The sequence below is a fragment of the Schistocerca cancellata genome, chromosome 3, assembly GCF_023864275.1.
Source record: "Schistocerca cancellata isolate TAMUIC-IGC-003103 chromosome 3, iqSchCanc2.1, whole genome shotgun sequence".
NCBI classification, from domain to species: domain Eukaryota; kingdom Metazoa; phylum Arthropoda; class Insecta; order Orthoptera; family Acrididae; genus Schistocerca; species Schistocerca cancellata.
In genome coordinates, this window is record NC_064628.1 from 826552743 (window position 1) to 826577375 (window position 24633).

The following is a 24633-nucleotide window of genomic DNA, read 5'->3' on the forward strand; positions in this document are numbered from 1 at the left end:
GTAACTATCTTCTACAGCGGTTTCCAGTGCACTTGTGCCGGAAAGGAATTTTGCTACAAAAACGAGCTTGGCAAACGATTCTGAAACGAGGAATTCTTGCTTGTACTGAGATAATATGATTAACAAAGCGGGACATGGAGCTTCGATTAATGTAGACAAGTTTCTGTTTTTTCTATACGGCACATTAGATTCGTAATCGAGCTGAGTACATACAATCTTTATTCACCCATTATTACTTGCATTTTTCGTTGGTTTCACGAATGCTTTGTAAACGAAATCTTTGTCTCATTGTGACATGGGTACAATCTGATTCTTGTAACATTAGTCATGGCGTTTCTTGTAAATTAATTGTATCTTTTGGAGTTAAATAATTATCAAGCGATAAAAAACTTTGGCATTTATTTACGCATCGTCTTTTTATCGGACTGAGTATAAATTTAGAGTTTTATAATGACTCACATCGAGGATCCCTGCACCTAAGCATTTATACATCTTTCAGCAATGAGAACTGGCCGGTGCATCCAGCATGATCATTACTTCCCTGATAATTACTTTTCACGTCGTGTAGACTTCTTGACAGTGTGAGATTTCTTACATTATTCTAGTAGATTTCTTTCAGGTTCCAGAAAATAAGTTTCCGTCCTGAACTTGGGATCAGGATTTGTTATGCCACGTTCCATGCAACGTTCATTTTAGATAGTTAATTACATTGTAAGAGGTATGTGCTGCCTGCGATATGTAAGCTATAAGAGAATCTGAGACCAAAGAGCAGTGTTGACTGCAGTACGAACGGTGTAGTAGTAGCAGTAAGTTGTTGCTAGCGAGCAGTCGCCTGTCTGCGCTTGTCAGTCCTGTCTGGTGTATCATGTTGGCTGGGCCGGTCGCGGTGCAGCGATGCCGGAGCCTGAGTAGCAGCCTCGCGCATATCTAGTAATATTATGTAAACTCACATGTACATCTTTTAAAAAGGTCCTAATTATAATCTTTGTCTAATTTCGAACAAGCATTCATTTCAATTTAAAGAATTTAATATTTTTTTAAATGCATGATCATTCCGATTGTTGCAAAAGAAAAATCATTTGCTTCCTTTCATAAATAACAAATGTACAGGCCAGCATTGCACAGAGCTGTGCCGGAAAAGAGCTATTGTAAGAGCAGATAGTTGCCGACTTTATCGAGGTGAGAATTTTTGCTTTTTATTCAGAATGATCTTACAGGGCCATGACGCAGCACTGCTGTCGTCCAAATTTTACCAGGTTACTGAATTTATTTTTTATTACGAGTTTTAGGAATTTTTCTGTTTCGAGCTTATATTAAATGAGAAAAGAATTTTGTGGGTACATTAAATGGGAACCAATTTTGTTCAGAGGTTACACAAAAAATAGAATCATATTATTATTATTATTAATTAAGTTTTTTTTGTGAGGTTACACAAAAATTAGAATCATTAACCAAATAATATTTAAAATTATTTCGTGTGGGGAGGTAACAACATGTTTCACGGATCGTTTAGCACGAAAGATTTTTTTTTTTTCTTCATCAGTCTACTGACTAGTTTGATGCGGCCCGCCACGAATTCCTTTCCTGTGCTAACCTCTTCATCTCAGAGTAGCACTTGCAACCTACGTCCTCAATTATTTGCTTGACGTATTCCAATCTCTGTCTTCCTCTACAGTTTTTGCCCTCTACAGCTCCCTCTAGTACCACGGAGTCATTCCCTCATGTCTTAGCAGATGTCCTATCATCCTGTCCCTTCTCCTTATCACTGTTTTCCACATATTCCTTTCCTCTCCGATTCTGCGTAGAACCTCCTCATTCCTTACCTTATCAGTCCACCTAATTTTCAACATTCGTCTATAGCACCACATCTCAAATGCTTCGATTCTCGTCTGTTCCGGTTTTCCCACAGTCCATGTTTCACTACCATACAATGCTGTACTCCAGACGTACATGCTCTGAAATTTCTTCCTCAAATTAAGGCCGGTATTTGATATTAGTAGACTTCTCTTGGCCAGAAATGCCTTTTTTGCCATAGCGAGTCTGCTTTTGATGTCCTCTTTGCTCCGTCCGTCATTGGTTATTTTACTGCCTAGGTAGCAGAAATCCTTAACTTCATTGACTTCGTGACCATCAATCCTGATGTTAAGTTTCTCGCTGTTCTCATTTCTACTACTTCTCATTACCTTCGTCTTTCTCCGATTTACTCTCAAACCATACTGTGTACTCATAAGACTGTTCATTCCGTTCAGCAGATCACTTAATTCTTCTTCACTTTCACTCAGGATAGCAATGTCATCAGCGAATCGTATCATTGATATCCTTTCACCTTGTATTTTAATTCCACTCCTGAACCTTTCTTTTATTTCCATCATTGCTTCCTCGATGTACAGATTGAAGAGTAGGGGCGAAAGGCTACAGCCTTGTCTTACACCCTTCTTAATACGAGCACTTCGTTCTTGATCGTCCACTCTTATTATTCCCTCTTGGTTGTTGTACATATTGTATATGACCCGTCTCTCCCTATAGCTTACCCCTACTTTTTTCAGAATCTCGAACAGCTTGCACCATTTTATAATGTCGAGCGCTTTTTCCAGGTCGTCAAATCCTATGAAAGTGTCTTGATTTTTCTTTAGCCTTGCTTCCATTACTAGCCGTAGCGTCAGAATTGCCTCTCTCGTCCCTTTACTTTTTCTAAAGCCAAACTGATCGTCACCTAGCGCATTCTCAATTTCCTTTCCGAAAGATCGTAATGACGTGGAACGAGTCGTTTTATATTCACATCGCAAATTAATTTGTGCGTGTGGTTATATTCTGAACATTTCTAAGCCTTTATTTCATTTTATCCATTTATTTATTTTTACAAGAGGGAAAAGTACATAGATGTAAGTCAGTCATTCCTACCTACCACCGTTTACGCATTACAGTAACAGAAATTTTTCTGTGGATGGAGAGACGTTCTTAGTTTGTTATCAAATTTTACTTTGTTGTTTGCTAGATATTTTATGTCATTGTCTAAGTGATCAAAAACTTTTGCTGCAACATTGTGTACCAATTTTCGTGCTAAAGACAATGTGGTGTATTGAATGTAATTTTTCCTTCTGGTATTTTAGTTATGTACCTCATTATTCCTTTTGATTGCAGTGTATTATTTACAACAAGCTTCATGAGGGAATGCATATATTGTAAAGCAGTAGTGAGAATGCCCAACTCCTTAAACAGATGGCTTACAAGATGATCGTCGGTGAGCGGCAAATATTATTCTTACAGCACATTTTTGTGCAATGAAGATTTCCTTTCTCAAAGACGAGTTAACCCAGAACATCATTCCATATGACGTTACTGAACGAAAATTTGAGTTATTGGCTCTTTATAGAAAAGTGTTCAAAATTAAAGTCATTTGCCCATCACGTTCATCGGATGTGTTTTGTCTATAAGGCGATCTGTTTGTAGTGTTTATATGACCAAGAGTAGTTTCTGTGATAGGAAATTAACTCATTATACAGAAATAGCTATGAGGGCATGTTGAAAAGTAATGCCTACGTATTTTTGTGTGAAAATTCATAAGGCTTTTAAAACAAAAAAGTTATTAACATTCTACATCTTTATTCATCATGTCTACATATTAGGCGGTGTGAAACGTAACTATTTCGCTACGTAAAAAACAGTGCGCTGTAATCGAGTTTAGAGTTCGAAGTGTTTGTCCTCACATGCAGCACCCTCTCATTCAGCATGACAATACCACATCAAATACATCCGCTGCGACATTTGCAAGAATTCGACGCGTTGGGTTCGCTGCCATCGATCATCCTCCATACAGTCCCGAATTGGCTCCATCGCATTTTCATCTGTTAACAAAACTTAGGAAAAGGGAGAGAAGGAAACATAGTAGGTGAATATGGATTGGGGGGAAGGAATGAAAGAGGAAGCCGCCTTGTAGAATTTTGCACAGAGCATAACTTAATCATAGCTAACACTTGGTTCAAGAATCATGAAAGGAGGCTGTATACATGGAAGAAGCCTGGAGATACTGACAGGTTTCAGATAGATTATATAATGGTAAGACAGAGATTTAGGAACCAGGTTTTAAATTGTAAGACATTTCCTGGGGCAGATGTAGATTCTGACCACAATCTATTGGTTATGAACTGCAGATTGAAACTGAAGAAACTGCAAATAGGTGGGAATTTAAGGAGATGGGACCTGGATAAACTGAAAGAACCAGAGGTTGTACAGAGATTCAGGGAGAGCATAAGGGAACAATTGACAGGAATGGGGGAAAGAAATACAATAGAAGAAGAATGGGTAGCTTTGAGGAATGAAATAGTGAAGGCAGCAGAGGATCAAGTAGGTAAAAAGACGAGGGCTAGTAGAAATCCTTGGGTAACAGAAGAGATACTGAATTTAATTGATGAAAGGAGAAAATACAAAAATGCAGTAAATGAAGCAGGCAAAAAGGAATACAAACGTCTCAAAAATGAAATCGACAGGAAGTGCAAAATGGCTAAGCAGGGATGGCTAGAGGACAAATGTAAGGATGTAGAGGCTTGTCTCACTAGGGGTAAGATAGATACTGCCTACAGGAAAATTAAAGAGACCTTTGGAGAGAATAGAACCACTTGTATGAATATCAAGAGTTCAGATGGCAACCCAGTTGTAAGCAAAGAAGGGAAAGCAGAAAGGTGGAAGGAGTATATAGAGGGTTTATACAAGGGCGATGTACTTGAGGACAATATTATGGAAATGGAAGAGGATGTAGATGAAGATGAAATGGGAGATAAGATACTGCGTGAAGAGTTTGACAGAGCACTGAAAGACCTGAGTCAAAACAAGGCCCCGGGAGTAGACAACATTCCATTAGAACTACTGATGGCATCAGGAGACCCAGTCATGACAAAACTCTACCATCTGGTGAGCACGATGTATGAGACAGGCGAAATACCCTCAGACTTTAAGAAGAATATAATAATTCCAATCCCAAAGAAAGCAGGTGTTGACAGATGTGAAAATTACCGAACTATCAGTTTAATAAGTCACAGCTGCAAAATACTAACGCGAATTCTTTACAGACGAATGGAAAAACTGGTAGAAGCCGACCTCGGGGAAGATCAGTTTGGATTCCGTAGAAATGTTGGAACACGTGAGGCAATACTGACCTTACGACTTATCTTGGAAGAAAGATTAAGAAAAGGCAAACCTACGTTTCTAGCATTTGTAGACTTAGAGAAAGCTTTTGACAATGTTGACTGGAATACTCTCTTTCAAATTCTGAAGGTGTCAGGGGTAAAATACAGGGAGCGAAAGGCTATTTACAATTTGTACAGAAACCAGATGGCAGTTATAAGAGTCGAGGGGCATGAAAGGGAAGCAGTGGTTGGGAAAGGAGTGAGACAGGGTTGTAGCCTCTCCCCGATGTTATTCAATCTGTATATTGCGCAAGCAGTAAAGGAAACAAAAGAAAAATTCGGAGTAGGTATTAAAATTCATGGAGAAGAAGTAAAAACTTTGAGGTTCGCCGATGACATTGTAATTCTGTCAGAGACAGCAAAGGACTTGGAAGAGCAGTTGAACGGAATGGACAGTGTCTTGAAAGGAGGATATAAGATGAACATCAACAAAAGCAAAACGAGGATAATGGAATGTAGTCAAATTAAGTCGGGTGATGCTGAGGGAATTAGATTAGGAAATGAGACACTTAAAGTAGTAAAGGAGTTTTGCTATTTAGGGAGTAAAATAACCGATGATGGTCGAAGTAGAGAGGATATAAAATGTAGACTGGCAATGGCAAGGAAAGCGTTTCTCAAGAAGAGAAATTTGTTAACATCGAATATAGATTTAGGTGTCAGGAAGTCATTTCTGAAAGTATTTGTATGGAGTGTAGCCATGTATGGAAGTGAGACATGGACGATAACTAGTTTGGACAAGAAGAGAATAGAAGCTTTCGAAATGTGGTGCTACAGAAGAATGCTGAAGATAAGGTGGGTAGATCACGTAACTAATGAGGAGGTATTGAATAGGATTGGGGAGAAGAGAAGTTTGTGGCACAACTTGACTAGAAGAAGGGACCGGTTGGTAGGACATGTTCTGAGGCATCGAGGGATCACAAATTTAGCATTGGAGGGCAGCGTGGAGGGTAAAAATCGTAGAGGGAGACCAAGAGATGAATACACTAAGCAGATTCAGAAGGATGTAGGTTGCAGTAGGTACTGGGAGATGAAGAGGCTTGCACAGGATAGAGTAGCATGGAGAGCTGCATCAAACCAGTCTCAGGACTGAAGACCACAACAACAACAACAACAAAACTTAAAGAAACTCTCCGACGAGTTCGCTTTGAATCAGTGCATGATTGCTTTCTCGTGTAATTTGCATGAATATTTTGATATACCCAAAACCAAAACTGAAGCGTGATTGAACGTAGCGACACTTTGATTTAATACAATTTGCGGAACTTTTTATTCTCAGTTCTTGTCGTTGACTGGGAATGCCGTATATTTCATGGGACATTCCAAAAGCGGAATTTGCGAATACGACACGATCGTATTAAGTGTGGTGAAATACTTAGCCCCTAAAACCGTCCCAACAGGTTCTCCACGGCCTCTGGATGGTCTCTTTCAGTAGCGAACACTTGATTAAGGCACATAGCGTCTGCCACCAATTTAATTCCCCCCCCCCCCCCCCGGCCCCCTCCCAGTTCGTTAGTTCTAATACCGCGTTATTGTTCGTACTACTGAAACATCGGATATGTCCCCACAGTAACATTGTGCAGTTTGAAACTTCCTGGCAGTTTAAAACTGTGTGCCGGACCGAGACTCGAACTCGGGACTTTTGCCATTCGCGGGCAAGTGCTGTACCAACTGAGCTACCCGAGCACGACTCACGCCCCGTCCTCACAGCTTTACTTCTGCCAGTACCTCTATCCTACCTTCCAAACTTAACTGAAGCTCTCCTGCGAACCTTGCAGAACTAGCACTCCTGAAAGAAAGGATATAGCGGAGCCATGGCTTAGCCACAGCCTGGGGGTTGTTTCTAGAATGAAATTTTCACTCTACAGCGGAATGTGCGCTGATATGAAACTTCCTGGCAGATTAAATCTGTGTGCCGGACCGAGACTCGAACTCGGGACCTTTGGCTTTCGCAGGAAAGTGCTCTACCAACTGAGCTACCCGAGAACGACTCACATCCCGTCCTCACAGCTTTACTTCTGCCAGTACCTCGTCTCCTACATTCCAAACTTAACAGAAGCTCTCCTGCGAACCTTGCTGAACTAGCACTCAGGAGAGCTTCTGTTAAGTTTGGAAGGTAGGAGACGAGGTACTGACAGAAGTAAAGCTGTGAGGAGAGGCGTGAGTCGTGCTCGGGTAGCTCAGTTGGTAGAGCACTTGCCCGCGAAAGGCAAAGGTCCCGAGTTCGAGTCTCGGTCCGGCACAGTTTTAATCTGCCAGGAAGTTTCATATCAGCGCACACTCCGCTGTAGAGTGAAAATTTCATTCTATTGTGCAGTTTATTTTTCAACTGCCTTCTGTTTGTACAGCGGGATGGGGTGAGTAAAACAGTTCTCCTTCCTTTACTTTAAGGTGACAAGTGTGGCATGGAAGTCTTTCCAGTTGGTGTTGAAATCCTGTGAAATAAGGTCTCATCTTGGTGAAAAGAATAGTCCGCTGCTGCTTCGTAGCTGCTTCGTAACTGAATTTGTTTTGAGTTGGTTTACTAAACGACGAAAACGTATCTTTGCTCTGAGTAATGCAGTGAATTTGTACATCGCTGGAGAAAGTTGTTGGCTGCCCGTTGATAGAACTACACTCCTGGAAATGGAAAAAAGAACACATTGACACCGGTGTGTCAGACCCACCATACTTGCTCCGGACACTGCGAGAGGGCTGTACAAGCAATGATCACACGCACGGCACAGCGGACACACCAGGAACCGCGGTGTTGGCTGTCGAATGGCGCTAGCTGCGCAGCATTTGTGCACCGCCGCCGTCAGTGTCAGCCAGTTTGCCGTGGCATACGGAGCTCCATCGCAGTCTTTAACACTGGTAGCATGCCGCGACAGCGTGGACGTGAACCGTATGTGCAGTTGACGGACTTTGAGCGAGGGCGTATAGTGGGCATGCGGGAGGCCGAGTGGACGTACCGCCGAATTGCTCAACACGTGGGGCGTGAGGTCTCCACAGTACATCGATGTTGTCGCCAGTGGTCGGCGGAAGGTGCACGTGCCCGTCGACCTGGGACCGGACCTCAGCGACGCACGGATGCACGCCAAGACCGTAGGATCCTACGCAGTGCCGTAGGGGACCGCACCGCCACTTCCCAGCAAATTAGGGACACTGTTGCTCCTGGGGTATCGGCGAGGACCATTCGCAACCGTCTCCATGAAGCTGGGCTACGGTCCCGCACACCGTTAGGCCGTCTTCCGCTCACGCCCCAACATCGTGCAGCCCGCCTCCAGTGGTGTCGCGACAGGCGTGAATGGAGGGACGAATGGAGACGTGTCGTCTTCAGCGATGAGAGTCGCTTCTGCCTTGGTGCCAATGATGGTCGTATGCGTGTTTGGCGCCGTGCAGGTGAGCGCCACAATCAGGACTGCATACGACCGAGGCACACAGGGCCAACACCCGGCATCATGGTGTGGGGAGCGATGTCCTACACTGGCCGTACACCACTGGTGATCGTCGATGGGACACTGAATAGTGCACGGTACATCCAAACCGTCATCGAACCCATCGTTCTACCATTCCTAGACCGGCAAGGGAACTTGCTGTTCCAACAGGACAATGCACGTCCGCATGTATCCCGTGCCACCCAACGTGCTCTAGAAGGTGTAAGTCAACTACCCTGGCCAGCAAGATCTCCGGATCTGTCCCCCATTGAGCATGTTTGGGACTGGATGAAGCGTCGTCTCACGCGGTCTGCACGTCCAGCACGAACGCTGGTCCAACTGAGGCGCCAGGTGGAAATGGCATGGCAAGCCGTTCCGCAGGACTACATCCAGCATCTCTACGATCGTCTCCATGGGAGAATAGCAGCCTGCAATGCTGCGAAAGGTGGATATACACTGTACTAGTGCCGACATTGTGCATGCTCTGTTGCCTGTGTCTATGTGCCTGTGGTTCTGTCAGTGTGATCATGTGATGTATCTGACCCCAGGAAAGTGTCAATAAAGTTTCCCCTTCCTGGGACAATGAATTCACGGTGTTCTTATTTCAATTTCCAGGAGTGTACAAATTCTCGCGTGATTTGAAATGTTTTTGCAGATAATGACAATATATGGGATGGGGACTTGCACGTATACAGATAGCGGTAGTATCGCGTGCCCAGGGCATAAGAGGCTACTTACTGTACTGGCGGTGCTTCCACTTGTACTCAGGTGACTCATGTGGAAAGGCTTCCGACGTGATTGTAGTAGCTCCACGGGAATTCACAACTTTCAACCCGGAATGGGAGTTGCAGCTAGACGCATGGGACATTCCATTTCGGAAATCATTTGGGAGTCCGATCTTTCGAGATCTACAATGTCAAGCATGTGCCGAGACATTGCCAGTCACGACGGCCGACGGTCTTTGCTTAATGATCGAGAACAGCGGCGCAAATGCGGAGTTGTCAGTGCTAACAGACAAGCAAAACTGCGTGAAATAACCGCAGAAGTCAATGTGGGGCATACGACGAAAGTATCTGTTAGGACAGTGCAGCGAAATTTGGCGTTCATGAGTTACGGCAGCAGACGACGGTCGTGAGTGCCTTTGCTAACAGCGCGACATCAGCGCATCTCTGCGACTCGTGACCACATCGGTTGGACCCTAGCTGACTGAAAAACTGTGGCTCGGCCAGGTGAGTCCCCATTTAACCTGATAAAATCTGATGATAGGGTCCGAGTATGGTGCAGACCCCACGAAGCCACGGACCCAGGTTGTGAACAACGGACTAAGCAAACTGGTGGTGGCCCCACGTGGACTGTCTGGAGCCTCTTTGCAGCCATTCATGGATTTCGTGTTCTCAAAAAACGACGATATTTTTATGAGTGACACTGCGCCATGTCAGCGGGCCACAATTGCCCACGACTGAGTTGAAGAACATTCTGCACAATTCGAGCGAGTGATTTAGTCACCCAGATCTCAGTATATGAATCGCATCGAACATTTATGGGACATAATTGGAAAAGCTGGTCGTGCAAAACATCCAGCACTGGCAACACTTCCACAATTACTGAAGGCTGTAGAGGCAGCACAGCTTATTGGTTCTGCAGAGGAGTTCCACGACTTGTCGAGTCCATCACACTTCGAACTGCTGCACTACACTGGGTGAAACTGTTCTAGTACAATATTAGGAGGTATCGCATGACTGCGCGCTAGGTCCATCAAAAAATGGGTATGCTGGGGCTCTCCCAAACAATACAGCTGGTTCTGCTATTTAGGTGAACACGCATGCCATTATCCCTTTTCTCTGGCAAAAACTACACTCCTGGAAATGGAAAAAAGAACACATTGACACCGGTGTGCCAGACCCACCATACTTGCTCCGGACACTGCGAGAGGGCTGTACAAGCAATGATCACACGCACGGCACAGCGGACACACCAGGAACCGCGGTGTTGGCCGTCGAATGGCGCTAGCTGCACAGCATTTGTGCACCGCCGCCGTCAGTGTCAGCCAGTTTGCCGTGGCATACGGAGCTCCATCGCAGTCTTTAACACTGGTAGCACGCCGCGACAGTGTGGACGTGAACCGTATGTGCAGTTGACGGACTTTGGGCGAGGGCGTATAGTGGGCATGCGGGAGGCCGGGTGGACGTACCGCCGAATTGCTCAACACGTGGGGCGTGAGGTCTCCACAGTACATCGATGTTGTCACCAGTGGTCGGCGGAAGGTGCACGTGCCCGTCAACCTGGGACCGGACCGCAGCGACGCACGGATGCACGCCAAGACCGTAGGATCCTACGCAGTGCCGTAGGGGACCGCACCGCCACTTCCCAGCAAATTAGGGACACTGTTGCTCCTGGGGTATCGGCGAGGACCATTCGCAACCGTCTCCATGAAGCTGGGCTACGGTCCCGCACACCGTTAGGCCGTCTTCCGCTCACGCCCCAACATCGTGCAGCCCGCCTCCAGTGGTGTCGCGACAGGCGTGAATGGAGGGACGAATGGAGACGTGTCGTCTTCAGCGATGAGAGTCGCTTCTGCCTTGGTGCCAATGATGGTCGTATGCGTGTTTGGCGCCGTGCAAGTGAGCGCCACAATCAGGACTGCATACGACCGAGGCACACAGGGCCAACACCCGGCATCATGGTGTGGGGAGCGATCTCCTACACTGGCCGTACACCACTGGTGATCGTCGAGGGGACACTGAATAGTGCTCGGTACATCCAAACCGTCATCGAACCCATCGTTCTACCATTCCTAGACCGGCAAGGGAACTAGCTGTTCCAACAGGACAATGCACGTCCGCATGTATCCCGTGCCACCCAACGTGCCTTAGAAGGTGTAAGTCAACTACCCTGGCCAGCAAGATCTCCGGATCTGTCCCCCATTGAGCATGTTTGGGACTGGATGAAGCATCGTCTCACGCGGTCTGCACGTCCAGCACGAACGCTGGTCCAACTGAGGCGCCAGGTGGAAATGGCACGGCAAGCCGTTCCACAGGACTATATCCAGCATCTCTACGATCGTCTCCATGGGAGAATAGCAGCCTGCATTGCTGCGAAAGGTGGATATACGCTCTACTAGTGCCGACATTGTGCATGCTCTGTTGCCTGTGTCTATGTGCCTGTGGTTCTGTCAGTGTGATCATGTGATGTATCTGACCCCAGGAATCTGTCAATAAAGTTTCCCCTTCCTGGGACAATGAATTCACGGTGTTCTTATTTCAATTTCCAGGAGTGTATATTGGTCCGTGGGTGGTCGGCCGGCCGGCGCAGCTGTGTGCTAGCTCACCCTCCTACGGACTTCCCAGCGGGCTGGTGGCCTCCGCCAAACCATAACTCCTATGGTCATCGTGTCTTGAATATTTGTGTACGCCAGCCTCGACTTTTTAATGTCGGTGCGCACTTGCGCTTTATTTATTAGATTTGCATATCGATTAAATGAAAATATGTAAAATTGACTCTACCATATCGAGTTTGGGCTCGAATGAAACGTCTTGATATGCAGAATACGGTAGTGAGGTCAGCATATGTAAGAAATGAGGTTCAGGAGACCACGCTACCTTACAATATCATCACGGGAAGTTGGTTGTTGGCTGCGTAACATCCATCTATACATGCCATGGACTTGCTCATTAAACAGTTAACAGTTTTTTAACTGCATCTGTTTATGTTAAGACTTCCAACCACCTCCGAATGTGTGTTGATTCAGCAGAGGAATTATTTAATGTTATTACATCACACCCACCACTGGTTTCTGGAACTTGATGGGACAGAATTTACATACTTAGTGAAGATATCTATAAATGCCACAATATAGTCACAACCTCCATTTTTCCTCAGTAGTGGGTTCAAATGTCAGCAGACTCCATGGAGAGTGACTTATCAGGTATTACTGAAGCAGTAATCATTTCCTACATTTTATATTAGGCTTAGTCTTCCAACAGATAATACATATTTTTATTGCTTGAGGAATAAAATCATTAAGAAAGTTTTAACAGTGGTTGAACTTTCTGTAGCCTTGATGAGATAGTATCTTACATACTTGGTGAATATGTCTAAGAATCACACAATGTATTTGCAATCTTCCCTTGCCCTTCGTAGCGGGCTGCAAATGTCGACAGACACTACAGCACTTGATTGTCAGGTATTAGTGAATGCAGAAATCCTTTTCTATCTTTATTATTAGGCAAAGCCTTCTGACAGATACCACATGTTTTTATTAGTTGTGGAACTTTCTGCAGAACATCTGGGAAATACCACTACAATTCTATTTTATTAGCACTCTCCAGTACACACAAATGGACCAACACACATTTTGTGTACCAAATCAACTTTGTTTCATAAGAAGATTGGATGCACGCACATTAATTCCTACTCTGATATCTTCTTCTGTGGAATAGTGCGTCGTAAACTTCCTTATAGTGGGTTTTATCTTTGGACCACCGCCACTGATCCAATAACTGGAGTTGTGCAATACTCTTAAACAGCTCAAGATAATATTTTCTACGAATTTGATACTTCATTAAAAGTGTGGGACATTTCTCAGCTTGTTCTTTAAGAATCGAAACTTATTCTTAGCCTCCTGGCATTTAGGACAAAGCTATAATATTTTTAGTTCTCCTGGTACATACTATCCCGAAGTTATAGTCTTGTGATATCGAGGTCCACCTGGCTAGTCTCATGTGTAGTAATATACAAGTTTGCAACAAACTCAGGGCTTGTTGATCACAGAAGACTGCAGTTTGAACACCATATATATAATAATGGAATTTATGGACTGCCAAAACCACGGATTGTGCTTCCTGTTCAGTGGCAGAATACGATTTCTCACAACCGGAGCAGATATGGCGAGTGAAAGCTGTGGGACAAAAAATGGGCTTTGCATCAGCTGTTCTTGTCTGGAAGAGACACTCATCCAATTCCACAGATGATGAATGAGACATCGAGCCAAACGCCAATGACACGTCTGGAAGATAGAGCTCGTTTAGAGTCACAGAGTGCTGCCTGACATTAAGCGGTCCATTGTCACAGTGCATTTTTCCATAATAACTCTAACAGCGCTTCTGAATTCACTGACCTGTCTGTGATGAACTGACAAAAAATGAGGTCACACTTAGAAATCGTTTTAACTGTTTTTTAGTTCTGGATAATGAAAATTTTTTATTGTTCTTATCAAGTCTAAAACTGATAGAATTCCATTTGCTTCAGTAAAATAACCGAGGAACCTAATTTTTGGAAGAGCAAAATATGATTTTAGCAGGTTAGCTATAATTCCTCCGTCCTTGGCTTTCTCTAATAACTGACTGAGTATTAATACGTGTTCTTTCCATGAATGGGTGACAGTTAACAGATCAGACACATATAGGGTGAGTTGGCTTCTTGACTCTGGCCCTAAAACCGAATCCATGTAATGTCAATACACCTAAAGTTGCGTTAAGGCCAAATGGAAAAACCTTAAACTGATAGCTTCGTCCAGTATGGGTAAATGCAATGTACTTCCTCGAAGACTCATCGAGTTGACCTGCCAGTATGAAACGCAGAGATAAACGCTAGTAAAATGTCAGACTTAATGGAACTCCTGGATTAACTTGTCTATGTTTTCTGGATGTGTTCATACTGGTACGATTACAGTATCTATTATTCGAGTATTGAGAACAAGAGAAACCTATCCCTCCAGGTTTAGATACTTCTAGTGGCGGACTGCAATATGGGCTTGTTGACAATTGTATTAAATTCCACCTAATCGTCCTTTGAATCTCCTCGTCTACTACCCTTTTCTGTTGCTATGGGAGGGGATAGAAGCTGTGGCATTTGGTCTTGTGTGGAAATCCATGTAGATTACAGGCATACCTTTTAATCATTCCACACCTTTCTTCAAATACTAGATCGTAATGATTCCAAAGGGCCGATAGGTGATTATCAGAGTGCTCTGGCTCTGTCAACTTTTTTTGATCTTGGTTATATAATCCTAATACATTACTCAAATTTGGTTGACTATATTATTTCATCGGATATTCTTCAATATTAAATGTATACTTCACAGTATTTATTTGGCAGTAAGTCTTTCTGGGCAGCAGTTTTGTCAGTTCAAAAATTGACCTTTCCTGTGGAGAAGTCGATCATTCGAGCCCTTTCTTGGATGCTTTCCAGGCATAGAATACAGTCTGCTGCTAAATTTTTGACTACCAGGAACGTGTATTTTGTGGGTACACTCCCCAGCTTAACCTCCGTCTGAGTCTGTATTCTAATAATTTGTGAACTTGTGTCTATAGTTCCAATTGTCTTACAGTTGTATGCTAGAAGTGTAGACAAATTGGTCCTCTGGCACACACTTTCGAAAAAATGCTCAAGTCTTAAGCGCCAATACAAATGAAATATCCTATTCCATCACTGTGATTGGTACTGACGAATCCACTCTATAACATGGACAGACATCGTTTTTCATAACTTCCACCGCATCGTTATTATGTGAGAAGCTGATGTCTCTCTCACAGTTAAAAATTCAGCTAGAGACCTCTCCTCTGGGGCATGATAGGATAATATCTCATTTAATCGACACTGGTCACTACAGTCGTCTGACACATCCACAATCATTGGTATTTATTCTTGCCAATTACTACTTCTCATTTGTGGTTGCTGCATCTGGAAATCATTGTGGTTGGCACTGCTTGGCATTGGAATTGTAGACTGGATTATATCTTCGATCTGATTTATTTGATCGAGTATGATGAGGACAGAAACTGTTTCCATTCCCACTCTGCTGATAACCATTGTTCTGTATGGGAGTGTAGCTGTGTTGCATAGGACTATTTGCATTTGTTTCGTGCACACGATAGTTTTTTGCATGCCCGTTATGTAAAGTATGTCCTTTCACTTGGAAATGGCTTTGTCGAGCTCTCAATTTCATGTCTTCCTATATGAAATCAGTTGATTTAGGACCGACATGTGTTCATCTAGTTTCTCTTCGGATATGAGAATAACTTTTTCATGAAACTCAACTAGTAATTTACCTTTTAGGATATCCTTGTGTACAATTGGTTCATCCTAATATCTTGCTTTGTTCAAATACTTTTCGAAGTACCTTCGCAAGGCTCTAGGTTAGGCTGTTTGGAACTCCTCACATGTCGTACTGGAGTCCATTACATCAATGGCCCGTAGTGCGCCATTTTTTTTTTAATGTAGCCTGATGTATACTTTATCTTTTGCGATTCCGTCCATGATCTCGACAAGATTCCACGAAATCTATGAACAAACATAAAAGGAATCACAGTTTTCTCGTCATGTAGCAATTGCCTATTTTTGATAAGTTTCTCCTCTTTTATCATTTTTCAGCACGCCAGACTAAGTATTCAGAATTTATAACCAAAGGTCACTGCCCACTGTACGTGAATTGGGAATCACACATATAGTATAATGATATACTATGAGTGTTAAGCTGCTCTCTTCGCCCCTACTTGTACCTCCTGTAGATTAGCTGCAGGCAGAGTTCGTTCAGTTGAATTAGAGCCTGTACTTGGGAGTAAGCGTTACGGTTAGCGGCTGCTCTTATCTCCCAGCCACCGCATGTGGTTCACAGAATGGAAGAAGCACCCTGTCCCTGCATATGCTAATCTTTACCTCCTCCTTCTTGCAATTGATAATGGCATATGTATGGCTCAGCTAATCAGTACCGAGACTTATAGGTACTGATAGCTGGGCCGCCACAAGTGTCGGCTGACACAAGGCAGGTCACAGCAAAGGTAATTCTAGCAATATTTGTTTAGTAATGGGTTTGAATCGAAAACCAGTCGTTCCTCTGACCCATACCACATATAGTTTTACCCGGCCTTAAAAGCAATGAATTAAGCCTCGGAAATTACAGAACAGACTGTGGCCCTACCTGTAAGAATCTTCTGAGGGGAGCCCAGTACCTTAACTCAATGTGGGGACTTTGGTAGGATTGTTCTGGCAACAGACACTGCTTCGCAAACAAATATTCTAGGGGATTTTTCGGGCAGTCCACCTTCCTTCGATTTGTCTGTGGCGATTGAGATTAAATGTTGCTAAATGATGTCACACCTTCTCCCTGTCATAAATGGAGATAAACACTCACCTGCTGAACTTTTGTCCTTTTGAATGCATAGGGTTCTGTATTCTTATCCTACTGGCAGGGGGTTGGTTGTCTGGACGTTGACAGAATTAATAAAAAAGAGAGCAGGGGAAATCTACAGTCAGTGGAAGGCCTTATCAGCTGTTAATTTGAAAATACATTGTTACCAAAAGATAACACAAATTGAGACAGTCTTTTTACGTAAGTAACTAGGGTCCATTCACAAATATTGGCATTTACTTCCGTCGTACTGTAGGCCAGGAAATATCCTAGACAAGCACAAAAGACTCTCAATGAAGCAATGATAGCGAGAACCAGTCCCTAGAGAGAGACGGGGGGAGGGGGGGGGGAAGGTGGGAGGGGAACAATGATTACCAGAATTCTAACTCGAGCATGGTAGAGGCTAACCACGGGAATTGACGTGTAAATCGGAAATAAGGGTGGCTCACTGTAACTTACTGCATCACTGCTGATTAATTCCAGTTTTCAACGTGAGAGTGGCTTTTCGCATAAAGGCAAGTGAGCAACCACCATAGTTAATGCAAACTTTCGACTGATAATCATGCTACTCGATAGCAATAGGATGTTACACGAAGCAGCTCCTAGAGTGATGGAAAGCTAGCCTTGAACTAATGTGGCTGCACTTTTGGCATTAAGGCTACTCACGAAGTGACACGTCTACCATCCTCAAGCAGGTGTGTCCGATTGCCATGTGATTCGTTGCTTCGAAACATTTACCTTTTGTACGCGAATTGAATGATTTGATTAAGGACCCTTTTAGCAACTCAGTTGATAGATCTGTGCTCGGTATCAATCAGTTCGTCATCTCGGCAGCAATGTGAATCTGCAATCTGACGTTTGAGATTAATTTAATATCACTCTCGCTTTGTTTCTTGCACTGAAAAGGACAGTCTTGGTGGCTTCGCCACGTGCTGTGGCTGCTCACGAAAAGTCTGTGGGTAACAGTAGCACCGAGGTGTCCCAGTACTGTATGACATAGTGAGGTGATGCAGGATGGTGATTTTGATTCCTTTTGGATCTTCTACTATGACATGTGGCCATGAATGAAGATCTTTATATGTAGTGACATATGTTACTTATTGTGATGATGATGATGTTTGGTTTGTGGGGCGCTCAACAGCGCGGTTATCAGCGCCCGTACAATTTCCCAACCTTTGCGCAGTCCAATTTCGCCACTTTCCTGGATGATGATGAAATGATGAGGACAACACAAACACCCAGTCATCTCGAGGCAGGTGAAAATCCCTGACCCCGCCGGGAATCGAACCCGGGACCCCGTGCTCGGGAAGCGAGAACGCTACCGCGAGACCACAAGCGGCGGACGTTACTTATTGTGAAGCATATGTTAAGATGGAGTAATATAGTGTGAAAGTTTACAATTTTCTTTTTCTGAGTAAATGGTTGTTGAGCAGCGTTTATGAAGTAATACTTTTGCCCTTGTGTGTTAGTTCGAAAATTTTGGTTTTAGAAATGGATATTTCTCGTGCGACACGTGCATCTGGTGTGAAGGTAGGTTTGCCTGACTCATCATCAATGGATAATTGTGAGTGGACTGTGAGGTTGTCTGTGGATATGATATGAACTGATGTTTATATTACAACTAGTGTATGTTGGTGTTTAATGAAAGTGATTTGAACATGTAAATTTCAGAGTGTTTGAAATAATGCCATCTGTCGAGTAATACCTTGTGAAAACACAGATGAATTCATAAATTTGAAAGTGTCAATTGTTAATGAAAGTAAATACACTATTGGCCATTAAAATTGCTACACCACGAAGATGACGCGCTACAGACGCGAAATTTAACCGACAGGAAGAAGATGCTGTAATATGCAAATGATTAGCGTTTCAGAGCATTCACACAAGGTTGGCGCCGGTGGCGACACCTACAACTTGCTGACATGAGGAAAGTTTCCAACCGATTTCTCATACACAAACAGCAGTTGACTGGCGTTGCCTGGTGTACCGTGGTTGTGATGCCTCGTGTAAGGAGGAGAAATGCGTACCACCACGCTTCCGACTTTGATAAAGGACGGATTGTAGCCTATCGCGATTGCGGTTTATCGTATCGCGACATTGCTGCACGCGATGGTCGAGATCCAATGACTGTTAGCAGATATGGAATCTGTGGGTTCAGGACGATAATACGGAACGATGTGCTGGATCCCAACGGCCTCGTATCACTAGCAGTCGAGATGACAGGCATCTTATAGGCGTGGCTGTAACGGATCGTGCAGCCACGTCTCGATCCCTGAGTCAACAGATGGGGGACGTTTGCAAGACAACAACCATCTGCACGAACAGTTCGACGACGTTTGCAACAGCATGGACTATCAGCTCGAAGACCATGACTGCGGTTACCCTTGACGTTGCGTCACAGACAGGTGCGCCTGCGATGGTGTACTCAACGACGAACCTGGGGGCACGAAGGGCAAAACGTCATTTTTTCGGATGAATCCTGGTTCTGTTTACAGCATCATGATTGTCGCATCCGTGTTTGGCGACATCGCAGTGAACGCACAGTGGAAGCGTGTATTCGTCATCGCCATACTGGCGTATCATCCGGCTTGATGGTGTGGGGTGCTATTGGTTACACGTCTGGGTCACCTCTTGTTCGCAGTGACGGCACTTTGAACAGTGGACGCTACATTTCAGATGTGTTACGACCCGTGGCTCTACCCTTCATTCGACCCCTGCGAAACCCTACATTTCAGCAGGATAATGCACGACCGCATGTTGCAGGTCCTCTACGGGCCTTTCTGGACACAGAAAATGTTCTACTGCTACCCTGGCCAGCACATTCTCCAGATCTCTCACCAATTGAAAACGTCTGGTCAATGGTGGCCAAACAACTGGCCCATCGTAATACGTCACTCAGTACTCTTGATGAACTGTGGTATCTTGTTGAAGCTGCATGGGCAGCTGTACCAGTACACGCCATCCAAGCTCTGTTTGACTCAGGCGTATCAAGGCCGTTAATACGGCCAGAGGAGATTGTTCTGGGTACTGATTTCTCAGGATCTATGCACCCAAATTGCGTGAAAATGTAATCACATGTCAGTTCTAGTATAATATATTTGTCCAATGAAAACCCGTTTGTCATCTGCATTTCTTCTTGTTGTAGCAGTTTTAAAGGCCAGTAGTGTAGGTCATGAGACAGGTTGTGAACTATTAAAAGATGTGTCACAGAATGAATGATATAGAGTGTGATCATGAACTGGTGTTCTGTCCAATAAAGGTTGATTATGTGTGATGATTGGTAATACCTCCTTACTGTGCTGGTAATTAATAATGTCTGATGTAGCTGGTGAGATTATTGTCTTTTTAACTATGCTGAACATTCTGAATATGAATTACGTAAAGTGAATTTTTTGTAGTTACGAATGACTTCCAAATTAAAGGTTAGGATGATAGGTTGATGTAGTTTCTTGTATTGATTTGTAAATTGATAAGTGGTACAGGAGATTCGTTGATTTGTAAATTGATAAGTGGTATATGAGATTCGTTGCTTTTCCACTGAATGGACAATATACAGTACTTCACTCTGTTCTTGATATTATAAAGGAATGAATATGAAGTATTTACACATATTAAGACCACTGCAGACTAGTTGGTAATTTAAGATGACTTTGATTATGCTGTTACCTGAATAGAATAGGGCCAAGCCATAGGTTGTTAAAGTATCTTGATGGTCGCAGATGTATGGTAGCGTAGCGTTTCTGTAAGGTCAGAATACAGGGCGGGTATTATTTGTTGTTTCAGTATGAAATAACCCTCTTTAGCCACTTAAGCTCCAGAGAGAATCAAAGCTTTTGTGCAACTCTAAGTTCAAAGGAAACTAACTGATATTTATTTTGCACACTGAAACCATGTCGAATTTTTTCTGAACAGTTAAAGAGAAATTAATAAGAGATTAAGTGCAGTCGCCACAATAACAATCAGATCTTGATTTTGAGAGCTGTAATAACAGTGACCTGGAACCTAAACCTGAAGGCAACGATGTTGAAATTTTTGCTTTCTTCATTCTTTTTTGCTGGTGAGTTTATCTACCCATTTTGGAAGAAAATTATGAAACTCGTCAATAATAGGTAAGATGTTTTTAAGTGTGGCTGCATTTCAGCAGTTGTACATGCAGGAGTTTCAGTGCATTAGAAATAACAGTAAACCAGTTGCAAAATACAGGTTTAGAAACCTTGAGCATGGTTTTGGCGGTTTTAAAACCATCTTCTTCAGAGGGTACATGCCATCCACTTAATCATCATGTAAATACATTATACGAAAGCAATAGTCATCTGCCATAGGGATTAGTCTTAAAATATTTAAAACATTTTTTGAAGTATCACACATTTGATGCAGGATACAACAAGATATAGATACAAAAATGTATAGTATCTGGTTTCAAATATGTGATATTTTACAAGTTTTTTTAAAAGTTTTGCGACAAAGTCCTATAGCAGACAGCTAGTACTTTTATATGATGTATTTACATGGAGATTAAGTGGATGACATGCACTATACAGAGGCCACTTTGACTGTAGATAATGTGATTTTACGTCCTACATCATCTGAAAAAGATGAAACCATTGTCAGAGTTTAATAAACTTTAGCAACTGGTTGGCTGTTACTTCAAAAGCATTGAAGTATAACATATTTTTCTTGAAACTGGGAGTGTTGATGTTCTTCAGAATTTAAAAAGAAATTTATGGTCAATACGTAACTGTTTGATTGAATGTTGTTGAATAGTCTTTGTCTCCTCACAGTGATATGGTGTTTTGTTGTATGTGAACTGGTGAAACTGGAAATCAGTCTTTGTGTGTATGGGTGCATGTGTGTGTGTGTGTGTGTGTGTGTGTGTGTGTGTGTGTGTGTGTGTGTGTGTGTGTGTGCATGTGTGTGTGTTTGTGTGCAGTTTGACTATGTTTTGATGAAGAATAGTTGCGTGTGCTGAAAGGATGGTGGTTAGATGATAATGTTCTTTTATTTGAAGTTCTGTCTGCCTGATTTAAATTATTGCTACACATACTATGCTTTCAGCGAGCTGCCTGACTGATCTGTAGCTGTTTGTACAGTTTTGTACTTAGCATTATGGTGTCTCCTGTCAGTGGAGCTCATTATTTTGTTATGATTATCTTATTTAGTGTAGTATACATGGCATTTTTCTCTTTCATTACGTTTGTATGTCCCTGTGGAACCATTTATTCTACTGTATGTGTTAGAGGAGCTATCTTGGAATTAAGAAGTACATGATGATGGAGAGAGTGATTCCAATAATGTTTAAGAATTGATATTCACCTCATTGTTCAGTACTTATCCGCTGGGTCTTAAAATTATTAATTTTATTATAAGGTTGTTCCATTGATGTGTTCCAAAAGTGCGTAGCAATATATTTGATGAATGAGGAACAAGTCCAGCAGATAATTTAATCTATTGATCAACATTTTTCAAGATCATGAACAGAAGTGTTAATGTGAAGAGTTAACTTGTGTCTCTTGCTTTCTGTCATGGAGACTGCATTCTTAGATGTCAAGACAGAAGGTCAGTGCCATCATGTTAAAGTTGCATATGTTGTCTCCAAGATTGTAAAAAGTGTTTTCTACAGTTGTGTTTGTTATTAATGCTTTCTTCACAGGAAGGCAGTAATTCATCAGATGATTTTGTCAATGTCTGGAGTGATATTCAACTTGTACTCCTACGTATCTGTGAACATTTGCTTACTGATGCATCATAATCTTCCAATGTGATTGTTCTTAATGATATGTCATTGTCTTGTATATACTTTTACCTGAATGTAAAGAGACTGTAAATGTAATAGCAAAGAATTCCTTTCTCTAAAGGAATAGTGCACTATCAGGACTGATGGAATGTTCATCCCATAGCTGGTATTGTGAGGTAAAGAGGATCTATGTAATTATCTGTAGTGAGGTGGCACAGATAGATTTATGTGTGTAGTATGGGAAAGGCATTGTTTTGGGATTCTGGAAGTAGAAAACATGGCAAATGTAGTAAATATGTAATTACAAAACTAAGCTAATAAATGACCAGCTAGTGCATTTGAAGTATTAAAGTAGGACTCCAAGAGAAAAAATATAGAATATTCCTTTATCAATGAAACAACTGTCACATGTACATTTAAAATTGACAGAGGATATGTAGTCATTATTTGTGTATATGCAACTGAAGAAGGAAAGAAAACAGAAATGAAACTGCAATGTTCGTAATTGAAGTAAATTAGAGATATCAGCTTCACATCTGTTGAAACTTATGTGGTAGAGTAGCCAACATAGCCGCCTACCTACCTCAAGACTTGTAGGTAGATTCGGAGAACAAGAGATTTCAAAAAATGATGAAGAATTTAGACAGTTTTGAATATTCAACCAGCTTAATATCACTAACACATTTTTAGGAAAAAAGAAGTAAATAAATTTACATGGAGCTATAGGTCTTTAATACACTATGTTATGACAGACAAAAGGATATGCAGTCCAGTTCAGAATGTACATGTAAATCAAACAAGCAATATCTGTTACATCAGAACAGTTACAATTGCTGAGTGCAAGAAACTTAGGCCAAGAAGACAAAGAAAACCTGAGAATGTCTTTAAAGTGTACCTTCTTCAACAAGAAGGTACTAGAAAATTCAATCAAAGTCGACCACAGAAATATTTGCTAGACAGTCCAACAGTTCATGGTATAGATAAAGAATGGCAAAATATTAAACAGAATACTGAAAGAGCTATATATGAGAACATCAAGAAAAAAGAAGTTAGAGAAAAAGAAATGGTTAAGGGTTTGAAATGAAAATATCGTAAAGATCATTGAAGAAAAAGGTGGATGCCACAAAAAATTGTTGCATAGTAAAACATCACAAACCAAAGAAGGGTATAAGCATACCAAACAAATAACTACACTAGCACATCAAGAGCAGGACAATCATTTTATAACTAAAATAGAACAGGATATACATGTGCGACAAACTTTTTCCTGTAATCTAATGAAAGACTTCAATAGAGCAGAGAATGATAGAGCAGAAAGAAATATAAATATTAAAGGTCAGTGAAAAGAATTTTATAAAAAAGCTGTGGGAAATAGAAGATTAAAACTGAAGGAGAAGGAGATCACATTGCATAACAGTAGTGTGGGTTTGGTCGGAATAGAATAGTAGGATAGTAGATTTAAAAAGGGTGGCATGTGGACCAGATGGAACTAGTACATGACTCTTAAAATAAACTGGCCACTTTTATAATTTTGGATCACTACATTTACTTAATCAGTGATGGTACAGGTGTAAAATACCAAATACTAGGAGGATATCAGAAGTGGTACCAATTTTTAAAAAAGACTAAGTAACAATTGTGAAAATTATAGAGGAATTAGCCTCCCAAAATCAGCCATCAAAATATTTGCAAAAATAATTAATAACCATATAAGAAGTACAACAGAGACTCTGCTATTAGAAGAACAAAGTTGATTGCATAAAGTGCATTCATGCAGTGATAACATATTTACCATAAAAAGAATTTTAGGGAAATGATGAGAACCCAATTTACAGACACATATTACTTTTATTGGCTACAAAATGCTTTGGATAATGTGAACAGGAAAAAACTATCAGATATGACTAAATCTGGATACCCTAGACGTTTTATTCAAACAATAAAAGGATTATACAGACACACAAAGATAATAATAAAAGTTGGCAGTAGTAAAACTAGCAGTAAAACACATAAAGAAGGCTATAGACTGTCACCAACATTGATTAATTATATAACGATTTGATTAAGAATTGGTGACAGGTAGTTAACCCAGGTATACAGATTAATAGAAATAAATATGTTAATATCCCTATGTATGTTACAATTCTGGAAGAAAGTGAAGGCGAGCAACAAAAA

At 42.1% G+C, this 24633-nt stretch overlaps 1 non-coding gene across 1 annotated transcript; it reads left to right on the forward strand.

Annotated features, from left to right (window-relative positions):
- Positions 1-7348: 7348 nt before the first annotated feature.
- On the forward strand, positions 7349-7423 carry Trnas-cga (transfer RNA serine (anticodon CGA)). The gene has a single exon. It is a non-coding gene; the product is annotated as a tRNA-Ser (tRNA).
- The last annotated feature ends 17210 nt before the right edge of the window (positions 7424-24633 follow it).